A 12,483-nucleotide genomic window follows, 5' to 3' on the forward strand; every position below is an offset into this window, starting at 1 on the left:
GTAATATAATTAATAAAGGAATTAAAAATAATAATTACTAAAATCACTAAAATTTAAGTGCTTATTAGGTGCCAGGCACTATTTTAAGTGAAATAGTCAACAGTTTATTTAATCCTCACAACAGCTCTATGAGGGCAAGTATTATCCTCATTTTACAGATGAGGAAGCTGTGACCAGAGAGATTAGGTGACATTTCTCACCTAGAAAGAACCAGAGCTAGAAAGAACCAGAGCTGTCTGTCAAGCAGCCAAGTCCCAGAGTAAGGCTCTTAGCCATGTTGCCTCTCTAAGTAGATGTGATGGTTTATGTTCATGTTTTGCAAATACAGAGGTTGAGGACCAGGGTAAGTACTCACTAGCTCACAGTTAATTGGATTTCAAGTCCCTTTCCATCATACCCCAAGGCATATTTTCTGAACCCCACTATGAGCATTTAGGTAACAAGTAACGTAATGATGAAATATTTTTTTTAAGTTTATTTATGTTTGAAGGAGAGCATGAGCACGAGTGGGGGAGGGGCGGAGAGAGAGGGAGAGAGAGAGATTCTCAAGCACACTCAGCACGGAGCCTGATGCGGGGCTCAAACTCACAAGCCATGAGATCATGACCTGAGCTGAGATCAAGAGTTGGACGCTTAACCGACTGAGCCACCCAGGTGCCCCAATGATAGAATATTTTTTAGTAAAGAATTTGTGAGACATACTTTAATGAATAGGCAAAGATGATTTGATTAGAACGTTAGTTCGGTGCAGATAGATGTATTTGTTTTAAGCAGTATGTAAATATAGATTGTTTCTTCAGCTGTATTCACATTAGGTGCCTATCACATAGTTAGCACTCACTAAATATCTGTGTTATCCAAGACTAGTCCTCAAAGAATACCATGAGGCCAAAAACTATATTGGATAATATATGTTCTGAATTCTTCCAGCAATGTCCCTCTTTTTAGCATAATAGTCAGTGCAGCAACAAAATAATAGCAGACGAATCTGGCCAACTCATGTGGATCACTCTATTCAATCTTATGTACAGGTAAGCCAGCCTAGCCAGAATCCTTAGTAAGGCCAACTTATATGATGAATTTGGCTGGCCTTTCCTTGGTTCCTGGTAGGGAGTTTCCAATCTTTGCGATTTCCCAAGTGATGGGCATGTCTTTGATATTCATGGTAGGTCCCTAAATAGTTCCAGAGTAGGGGCTGACCATGTTAGAATGACTAACCATGCAACTGTCTATGGAGTTGGGGTTTTGAGCCACATCATACCAGCCCGACCTCCAAGAATGGCAGAGGATTTGGGACGTCAGTTCAGTTGTATAGCCAATGATTCAGTCAATCATGGCCATGCGGTGAGGATCAATAAACACTATACCTGAAAGCTTGGGAGAGTTTCTCAGATTGGAGATGCACGTGGATGTACCAGGAGGGTGACAGGAGGATGTGCCAGAGGACTTGGAAGCTTAGTGTCTGTCACCCTCCGCAGACCTTGCCCCAAGGATTTCTTCTTTGGTCTGGTCCTGATTTGTAACAAAACAAACATAGGAAGTATAGCACTTGCTTGAGTTCTGCGAGTTGTTCTGGCACGTTCTCGAACCTGAGGGGATAGTGGGAACTGCCGAATTTGTACCCAGTGGGTAACAAGTACGAGTGGCCGTAGGATCCCAGGGCTTGCAGCTGGTGTCTGAACTGAGGGAAGTCTTGTGGAGACTGCCTGTGAAATGACCTAATCTGGGTTGTTACAATTCCATTGTGGGCTTTATTGCTGAACAAATGCTTGTAAATAACTATTAGCATTCTCTGCACTATTCTCAAAGCCTCTTGAGTTTTCTCAAGTGATTTTCATCTTCAGCCCACTTTACATTCTAGATTCCTCCTTGATCAAAGAGCATAGAGTTCTAGTAAAATTTGACCAATATTTGGGGCCAACAAATAATAGGGCTTAACATAATGAAAATATTTTTGCATTCCAATGTCATGTTTGTCCTTTAAACTACAGTTTTCCAATTACCAAGTTATGCCCAGAATGCTCAAAACCTTTGTATGCTTTCTTCCTAATTAAGCACATGACCTTTTTTTTCCCCATTGTGTGTTTGAACAAAAACATTTTCTCCTGTTTTTACTTACTCTGCTTTTTACGTGTCCCTATTGAATGTCCTCGTTCTTGCCCATGGGGCCAACCATCTTAACCTTTTTAACAGATTGTGTAGCATCACTGACTTGACTACTCTTATTTTTACTTTAACATACTTTCCTCTTCCATTCTCACTGGCCAGATATGAGCCAGGCATTATACTAGATGCTGAGGATGAGAAAAATAATCAAATAAACCCTAACTCTTAAGGAGAACCTATTCTATAGAGAAGATTTGCTGTGATCGCTACGTAAAAATACATAAACTTCCTGTCACAGAGTAGCTTGTTAGCCTTAAGTTTTCAAAATAACGCCCCAAGGTGGTAGTGCTTCTAAAAGTTATATGTGCACGTAAGTCACCAGAGGATCTTCTTTTAAATGATTTTAATTTAATAGGGTTGCCTTGGGGCTGAGACTTTGCTCTAACAAGATGCTGATGCTCTGGTCTTTGGACCACACTTGAGTATCAAAGCCTTAGAATACCAGATCTGTGTCCTGCTCTTGGGGTCCAGACATCTTAAGCTATTTGAATAGCTTCCACCTCATTCCCTTCCATTTGCTTTTCAAACTTCCCATTCTGTGGGACCTACCTCACGCTATGTAACATCTCTAAGTCTCTTTGTTCAAACTGAACAAAAATCTTACCATGTTGCGGAGTTGCTAGCGTAAGTGAAAAGAGTTCTTTAATCAGTGTAGGTGTATGAAAGATTTAATATTCATTACTTTCTCCATAAATGTGGCTTTTTTTTTAAATCTTCACGAAACTAAGATAAACCCATAATTTCCTACCAGTCATGGTCTGTTGTTTTAATTTCATGGCATGTAGTTAGAATCCCTTTTACACTATTTTGTAGTGACATTATGAAGAAAATGTTCACTTCAGTGATTTACTCCGGCTTCAGAATGAACTGTATTATAAGGGGTTCAGGAAGTAGGACTTAACACTTAAGGGATTCTTCTGAGACTTTAATCACAAAAATGTGTTTTATTAAATATCTTAATCCTATGATACCCCCAAATGTCTAAAACATTTCCATTTTCATCAGTTTCACACAATTGATAAGATTTAAATAGGTGAAATAGGTAAAGTGTGCATAATTATCACAATAGATAATTATAGATAATGATAGAAATGAGACTTTGGAGTCTGATTATTAGAGATTTCCTTACAGTACTCACTGTTTTCTCCTAACTCACTGTTTTCTCCTAACACCAGTCACAATGAAAGGACTAAAAAGCATATTTCTGACTCAACAGAAAACGAACATGTAGGAATTCATTTTTTTATACGTTATGAAAAATTGTCCGTTAATATATATCCTATTTTTAATTGTGTAGGATTTGTACGTGTGTGTATACCCAGAGATGACTCATAAAGGTGGGTGATTATCTTTTCTCTAGTTTCTAACTACATATTAATTGACATAATGTTAATCTGCAATATATGTGCTAACCTCAGTACTGTTTTGGTATTTGGGTACCTCTCATGAAATGAAAAGTTGATTGAAATGTCTGCCCTTACGAAGGTTTGATCTAATAGGATGGGATGGGGCTGGGGGTAATTTCCTGTAAATACCTACAAACACATCCACAGCCAGTTCAAGCCTATCTTTAAACCACTAGGGATTATTGCAGGATCCAGGAGAGGCTTGCACCAGAGGAGTGTGGTGCCCGTGGGGACACAGGTTGGCTCATGGAGCTAGTGCACAGTTAACGGGACTAGTTCAAATGTGCCGACATTAGCTGACAGTCAAACACTGAATAAAGAAGCTCCTTATTTTTTTTTTTCTTTAAGGCTTATTTATTTTTGAGAGAGAGAGAGCCCGCGCGCACAAGTGGGGGAAGGGTGAAGAGAGAAGGGCAAAAAGATCTTCAGAAGATCTGAAGCAGGCTCTGCACAGACAGCAGAGAACCTAATGTAGGGCTCGAACTCACGAGCTGTGAGATCAGGACCTGAGCCGAAGTCAGGCACTTAACCAACTGAGCCAGCCAGGTGCCTGGAGGAACTCATTCTTTAAGATCCCAGCTACTCAGATTCTCAAACTTAATCTTACTAAACATATATTTAATTATTCATTCAATTCTCGGCAGTCAGCCATTCTCATAAAACTGAGCCATGGGTAGTTTTTGTTTTTGTTTTTGTTTTTTCCCGTAATTCTCAGGGCTTATCTATTTACAAAATTTCTAAGAAGACCTGATAGTTTTTTGTTTTTGTTTTCTTTTTATTTTTGGTTTTGTTTTTGTTTTCTTTTCTTTCCCTCAAGGACTCCTAAGAGATGCCAATTCTACTTTTGCCTCACATATCCCTGAGCTGTTCTTTCATGGTTTCCAACTCTTTATTCTTTCTTGCTGCTTCTAGGAGAGTTTCTCAGTCTGATCTTTCTGCTTGTTCTTCATCCATTCAACCTACTATTTGTCCCATTCAGTGCAGTGTCATTTTTTTTATATCCCAGTTATTACATATTCATACCTAATATGTCCACTTGGATTCTTCTAATGATTTCTTGGTTCTGCTTTATGTTAACAATATTTTCCCTTATTATAGTTACCATGGTTATCTTAATTTCCTGGATTCTCTATCCTAATCATTCTGTTTCTGATGATAGATGTTTTTTAAGTTGGTGGTCTTTTATTAGTTATACACCTTTGTATAGGCATTGGCTGTTCAGCCCAGCCTTCTCGCTGCCTGCTATAACACATTCCCCCACATACCTGGCTCCCACACACACCAGGCCCCTCCCACACTGTGCTCTCTGGCACCGTGCTCCTCTCCCATACACTGTCCCCTCTGCACATTGCACTCCTTTCTCCACGCTGCAAGGCTTAAGACTGTCTTGGCCTCCCCAGGACGTCTCACTTTTCTGTTTTTCTAGAATCCATATGTCTGTCTCCCTATTGCCTTTATCTCTCTTCAGTAATTTCTCTGGGGTGGTTTTAGAAGAAGCCAGCAGCCTGTGCTAGTTCACCATTTGATAGGAGCTGAAATTAATTAAAAAGGAAGCTCTCTCAATTCTGTCTCTCAGTGATTCACACTAATGATTCTCTGATTTGCCATTCCAACCCCTATAAGTAATAGTTTGCTGGCTGCTATTTTGATTCAGTGTATTTTACAAATACTGGTTCATTTAAATTGGTAAAAATTCAAATTTAAGCAGTAAGATTTATAATATTCAACCATTTGAAAGATTTCACATCTTTTGAAAGGAAAATTAAGTAATGGAAACATAAAATAGAATTCAGTCATTACAATAAACTTAAATTTTATATTAAAGTTAATTAGATGAGATTTTTTTAATTAATTAATTTATTTGGGGGGCGGGGTGGCAGAGAGAGAGGGAGAAAGAGTATCCCAAGCAGGCTCTGCACTGTCAGTGCAGAGCCCAACACGGGGCTCGAACTCACCAACTGCAAGATTATGACTTGAGCCAAAATCAAGAGTCAGAAGCTTAACTGACTGAGCCACCCAGGTGCCTGAAGATTATTTTAATACATCTGCATAATTACTTGAGATTGAAAAACTTCACTACACTTAAAGCTTTAATTTTGAGATGATACTTATTCATATACCTTATAAAATTCTCCAGTTGTGCTGTTGTCTAATGCACAACGAAGTAATCATCACTTGTACAAAATTCTGGGAACAGAAAAGGCAAAAATGATTTCTGTTGTGCAGACATGGAAATGGGCCTTGGCAAGACAAATGTGGCTAAAGTTCACATGTAGTAAAGAGGCAAAATGAAACCACACTCAGTGTCTTTCACTCTGTATCCTAATACCTGTCTGATAACCCACGATTCCTGAACCTCCACTCTTTCTAGCCACCACAACACCACATTCAGATTGGCATCCTCTCCATTGTTCCTGTGGTCCGTCAAAGGACTTAATGCTGCCTTCTTTCTCTGTCCCACTTACACTGAGCAAGACTTTTTCCAAGGAAGGGATTTTATGGACAATTCTGCTTGTATATTACCTATTAACACATCTCAGGAGACTGGCCACTTCAGCCAGGTTTTAAGAGAGATACCCAGCCAGTGGTGAAAGAAGGGATTTTCTGCCTTGTGTCCCTGAGCAGGTAAATCCACATATGCATCAGTGAAATTTTACAGGTAGGCACTTAGGGTAGGCTACCAGCAGGTAATAGAACCCAACCAGAGGAGAAGTTTTAGGGACAAGTGGAGGTAGGGAATAGAATTAAAGGACTAGTCAAGGGAGCCTGGGTGGCTCAGTCGGTTGAGCATCCAACTCTTAATTTCAGCCCAGGTCATGATCTTGTGGTCATGAGATTCTCTCTCTTTTTCCCCCACCTTCAAAAAAGAAAAGAAAAGAAAAGAGAAAGAAAGAAAAAGAAAAGAAAGAGAAAGAAAGAAAGAAAAAGAAAAAGGGAGAAAGAAAGAGGAAAGAAAAGAGAAGAAAAGAAAGAAGAAAGAGGAAAGGAAGGAAGAAAAAGAAAAGAGAGAGGAAAGAAGAGAGAGAGGAAGGAAGGAAGGAAGGAAGAAAAGACTAGTCAGAATGTGAGTTTCAGCAGAAATGCTGAGCACAGAGCTAAAGTGTGGTCAAGGTTGAGAAGACATCACTGGAACAGAACACATGGCGGAAGCTTAATCACAAGGGAAAAAATAGAAAGTGTAGGTGCCAGGGTCAGAGGAAAATGAAATGGGATCTGGCTTGCTAAGCTGTGAACTCCAAGGTCTATTTGCCTCCCCCAGTAAGAGATCCAGAAGGGACTAAACGTAAAGATTAAAGGTTATCCACCATGGGAATTTCAAAAATATGGCCTGTAAGAGCAAGATCAGAAGTTATGCTTAATGATTTTGTGTGACTCTTCTAGGTTAGGTCAAGACAATGTTACCACCATAAGAAAGGGGGAGAATCTAGAATTAGGAATCAATACTCCTGAATTAGTGTCAGTAATGTGATGAGAGTTAACATAAATTGCTTGATTTTACTGTCTTTTATCTGCTGATTTGAAAAAGGGATGATTAAAAACACATTCACCACAGAAGTGAGATTTCTTTCTTACGATAGTTTTGTTAATAAGTGGTATATAATTTGAAATTATAATATTCAAAATTCAAATTACATGATCTGAGCTTTTCTAAGCATACAGCTTCAATAGTATTATGATTTGACGATTATCTTCCAAATAGACATGAATATTCAAATGAGGTGGCTATAATGTCAGAAGGCTTCATTATAACTGCATGAACACAGACTTTTCCTGGAGAGCAGAGACGGTCATATTCTATTCATGTTCTATTTTAAAGTGACATTGACTCAAATTAATAGTGCCATCTGAACTAACTGACTTTTCCAAAAGGTTAATAAATAACAATCCATAGACCCACATGGCCCCTCCGCTGAGAAGTATGAATTATCAGCAATTTTGATAAGCGATGAGAAAATAGTAAGCTTTTCTTTTTGGTTTTTTGATGAGATCCATTGACCCAAATGTCACATTGCTTCATCCATTCAACAAATGTGTACTGAGCAATTTGAAAGGCTCTCAGAATATATATTAGGATATATATAAATGCCATAGCTCCTTCACTCAATTATCCTACAGGAGAGAGGCAGGCATAGAGTTATGGTATAATCATTTCTATAATGTGATAATAATTTCTATGATGTGAATACATGTAAGTGTTCAGAAAGACTTTCGAAGAGGAAGTATTTAAGAAAATCCATATAAGAAATTATGAGGACATAAATAAGTACTTGGAAATTGGTGCTGGAGAGAATGGAACCAATATGAGAGATATGTAGGAGGTGATTAATACAGGGGGTGGAAGGAACAGAAGAATTCCAGGGTAACTTTTGAGGTTCCCTCTACAAAATAACTGACCAGTCAGTATAAAGGTCATGAGAAACAATGAAAGATTGAGAAATTACCACAGGCTGAAGGAAACCCAGGAGACAGGATGCCATCATGGTATCCTGGATTGGATGCCTGAACAGAAAAAAATACAACAGTGGACAAACTGATGAAATCTGAATAAAGTCTGTAGTTTAGTCAATTGTATCATACTAGTGTTAATTTCTGAGTTTGATAAGTGTTTTGTTTGATAAATATGTTAATACTGGAAGAAGCTGGATGAAGTGCATATGGGAGCTCTCTATAACTCTTCATTAAATCTGAAATTAATTCAAAATAAAACTTTAAAAATAGAAGGTTGTTATTCATCAAAAGATACCACTAAGAAAATAAAAATATAAACTGTGGAGTGGGACAGTGAATTGACCACACACATAACCAAAAAAGAACTTGTACATAGGATATGAAGAGAGTCCCTTTAATGAGCAAGAAAAAGGATAAACACACAAAAGCTGGGAAGAGACTTCAGGCATTTTACAAAAGAACATAGCCAAATGGCCATCAACATATGAAAAGGTGCTCAACCTCAGGGAAATATAAATTTAACCTCAATTGAAAATCTACAAATTTACCAGGAAGGATAAAATTAAAGAAGTCACAACTACTGCATATAGACAACCATGTGGAGAAAGAGGGCTTCTCGTGCACTGCTGGTAGAAATATAAATTTATGCAACCATTTCAGAAAGCAACTTGTCATTATATCTAAAAAATTTGAATGTATGCTTCCCCAGTGACCCAGAAATTCTACTCAAATGCACATACAACAGAAATGTAAGCACATGTGTATCCAAAGACACAAGAATATTCTGAGCAACATTTGTAAAAGCAGAAACTGAAAGCCACTCAGATACAGCAGCCACCTACAGTAGAATGGGAAACAAGACAAAAACAAAAACAAAACATGGTATATACATATAAATGTAATGAAAATGGACGATAAGAATAAATTTCATATTAATGATGTTGGATGAAAAAACATAGTACAAAAGAAGAGAAATGTCTGATTCCATTTATACAAAGTTCCAAAAAAAAAAAAAAAAAAAGACAAAGCAAAACTGGAATGTTTAAGGATGCATGTTTTGGTGGTAAAATTATCTAGGAAAGCAAAGAAGTGATATGGACTTTGTGGGGCACCTGGGTGGCTCAGTCGGTTGAGTGTCTGCCTTGACTCTTGATTTGGGCTCAGGTCATGATCCCAAGGTTGTAAGATCAAGATCTGTGTCCACTCTGAGCATGGAGCCTGCTTGAGATTCTCTCTCTCTCTCTTTCTGCCCCTCTCTCCCATCCCATACTCTCTTTCATAATAATAACAAAATAAAATAAAATAAAATAAAATAAAATAAAATAAAATAAAATACTACTACATTTTGGGGGTACAGAAGGCAGGAGGAATGGCAGGAGGAGGTTCATAAGGTGCTTGGCAGTTTTTTATTGTCCTGTGTGGTAATCTCACTACTGTGCCATTTCAGATAAAGCATCGAGCTGTATATTTTTTGGTACAGTTTTCTGTACGAGTATTACATTGCACAATTAAACAGTTCTCTAAAAGAGGAAAGGTGGGGGGGAGAACAGAGAATATATTCTTTAGAATATAAGATGACTCAACAGTTCTCTAAAAAATGGGGAATCTCAGGGGTGCCTGGGTGGCTCAGTCGGTTAAGCAACTGACTTTGGCTCAGGTCATGATCTCACGGTTCGTGGGTTTGAGCCCCACGTTGGGCTCTGTGCTGACAGCTCAGAGCCTGGAGCCTGCTTCAGATTCTGTGTCTCCCTCTCTCTTCTCCTCCTCCAATTGTGCTCTGTCTGTCTCTCTCTCTCTCTCTCTCAAAAATAAATAAAATGTAAAAAAAAAAAAATTTTTTTTTTAAATGTGGAATCTTAGACCAACCATGATTATTTCTATGTCTTAAGTCTCGTTTTCCTCTTTCAGTGAAAAGATCTATTCCTTCATTTTGGACTGAATCAGACATTTTTAATAAAACATAAAATTTTCTTTTCACAGTGCCTTCTCCTTCCTTATCAGAGTATCTTTAGCAAGCTAAAGGTGCTCCTGGAAAGAGTTGTTGTTCCTTAACGACAGCAGCTGATTAAATGGATGTAACTTACACACACATGCCTACCTTTAAATATGTGTTTATTTTTTAAACCTCCCTTCAAAGTCAGTATATTTGACTGGAAGGGATATATTCAGTCATTAAGATACTTTTTCATCACATATCGCATTAAGTGTTTTCCATTTAGAAGATAGATCTAAAACACTAGTCTTATCATTCTTCTGTTTGCAATTTAAGTATAAAATCCTGCCAGTGTTGCATTCATTAGAATAAAACAGTCTTGGAAATTAAGCACTAATTTCCCCCTCAAATGGCCATTTCTGGGGTTTTTTTCTTTCTAATTACCACTGTAATGAAGTGGCCAGTATTGTGGTAGGAAGTGATTTCAAAGGCAGCAATTTCTTATTATGAATCATATACTTTATTTCTTCCCTAATGTGAGTCAACCCCAGTTATAGAAAATGCACGTGCAAACTCCCATCTCTGCTGAGACTAAAATCGTTTTGGAATAGCAAATCATACTTTCAGCTCAAAGAGTTAGGCTTTCAAACATTCCACTAAAGCAAAGAGGAAGAAAAAAGCCATTATATTTTCGCTCTGGGATCATTTCTGATCACTCTAATCTATTGCACTCAGAAGCAGATTTTCAATATCTTAAAACACTGCTATGCTAATAACACATCTGGTAAGGCTAACTTGTATCAAAATAAATATGAGAAAACGCACTTTAAAAAGAGTGTTAAGTATGCACTCCATTCTTTGGTATTAGCACTATCAAATTTAAATGAGAGTGGCATCTAGAAATAGGTTAAGTGTGTCTATTTGAAAATAAACAGTGCTAAGCTTTGGACTCTCACAATTGAGATTTTTCTGATGGAAAAATATAGAATAATACTGACCATGACTGGACACCTGGTTGGCTCAGTTGGTTATCTGTCCAATGTTTGATTTTGACTCAGGTCACGATCCCTGGTTCATGAGATTGAGCCCCATGTCAGGCTCTGCACCAAGCGCGCAGCCTGGTTGGGATTCTCTCTCTCCCTCTCTCTCTCTCTGCCCCTCCCCCCCCATCCTGCTTGCTCACTCTTTCTCTCCAAATAAATAAATAAGCATTAAAAAAAATATTATGATGGTAATTGCCTAGATTGTGCACCAGATTATTTTATCATTGCCACATGTTAGAAATTGATAAACTCTTACTGAACTGTCATACATAGCTGCTTGCAATATGGTAATGGATAAGAGAAATCAGTGTCCCTCATGGGCATTTCTGGGTCTATCTGGACCCTCATTTCTTCCCAAGGGTCTTTCTTCTTCCTATAGCTTGAATACATTGATCAACAATGTATTCACTATAGGTTCATGGGAGTAGAAAATGCAACCTGGTCGGTCCTTGAAAAACCTCTACTGCTCACTAAAAAACATTCAACCTGTATTTACTATTTGTGCAAAATAATTTACATTTCACGAAGCTACTCTCTCTTTGTTTTAAGAAAACAGAGGTCTTGGGGTGCCCGAGTGGCTCATTTGGTTGAGCGTCCAACTTCGGCTCAGGTCATGATCTCGCAGTCTGTGAGTTCAAGCCCCTCATCAGGCTCTGTGATGACAGCTCAGAGCCTGGAGCCTGCTTTGGATTCTGTGTCTCCCTCTCTCTTTGTCCCTCCCCCACTCATGCTCTGTCTCTGTCTCTCTCTGTCAACAATAAACATAAAAAGAAAAAGAAAGAAAGAAAGAAAGAAAGAGAAAGACAAAGGAAGAAAGAAAACAGAGGTCTGCCTAAAAAGAAAAGGCAATTTGAGCAATCCATGACTCAAAAGATAATATTGGAGGACAACTACAGTGGCAGTAAAAAGATAAGTGGTTGAGGAGGAGGAGAGGGAAGGGAAGGATGAAGAGAGGAAGCACAAAGGAAGCTATTCTGTGTGAAACTGTCATGTTGAGCACATGTCATTACACATCTGTCAAAACCCATAGAACTGGACATCACAGAGTGACACTTAATGCAAATTTAATGGACTCTAGTTCATAGGAGTATATCAATATTGGAACATTAATTGTAACAAATGTACCTCACTGTGGAAGGTTGTTACTAATAGGGAAACTATGTGTGGGGAGTTGGGGGTGAGAATGGGGGCATGGAAGGAGGAGTGGGGTGTGTATATAGAATACTTTTTACTACCCACTCATTTATTCTGTAAATCTAAAACTATACTGAAAAGTAAAGCTATTATTTAATTTTTTAATATACGAAAGAAGACGGGAATGAAGAAGCAACCAAGGTAGACAAAAAATGGCCAAATCTCTTCCTGGAGATCTGGGAGTAAATCCACAGCTCCCCAAGCTTGCTTCAAGATGGTGTGAGTTACACATACAATTAAAAGACTTGAAAATATGAATAGATTTAAAAGAATAACAACTGTTTTGAAGTTT

Source organism: Prionailurus viverrinus, chromosome B2 (assembly GCF_022837055.1).
Source record: "Prionailurus viverrinus isolate Anna chromosome B2, UM_Priviv_1.0, whole genome shotgun sequence".
NCBI classification, from domain to species: domain Eukaryota; kingdom Metazoa; phylum Chordata; class Mammalia; order Carnivora; family Felidae; genus Prionailurus; species Prionailurus viverrinus.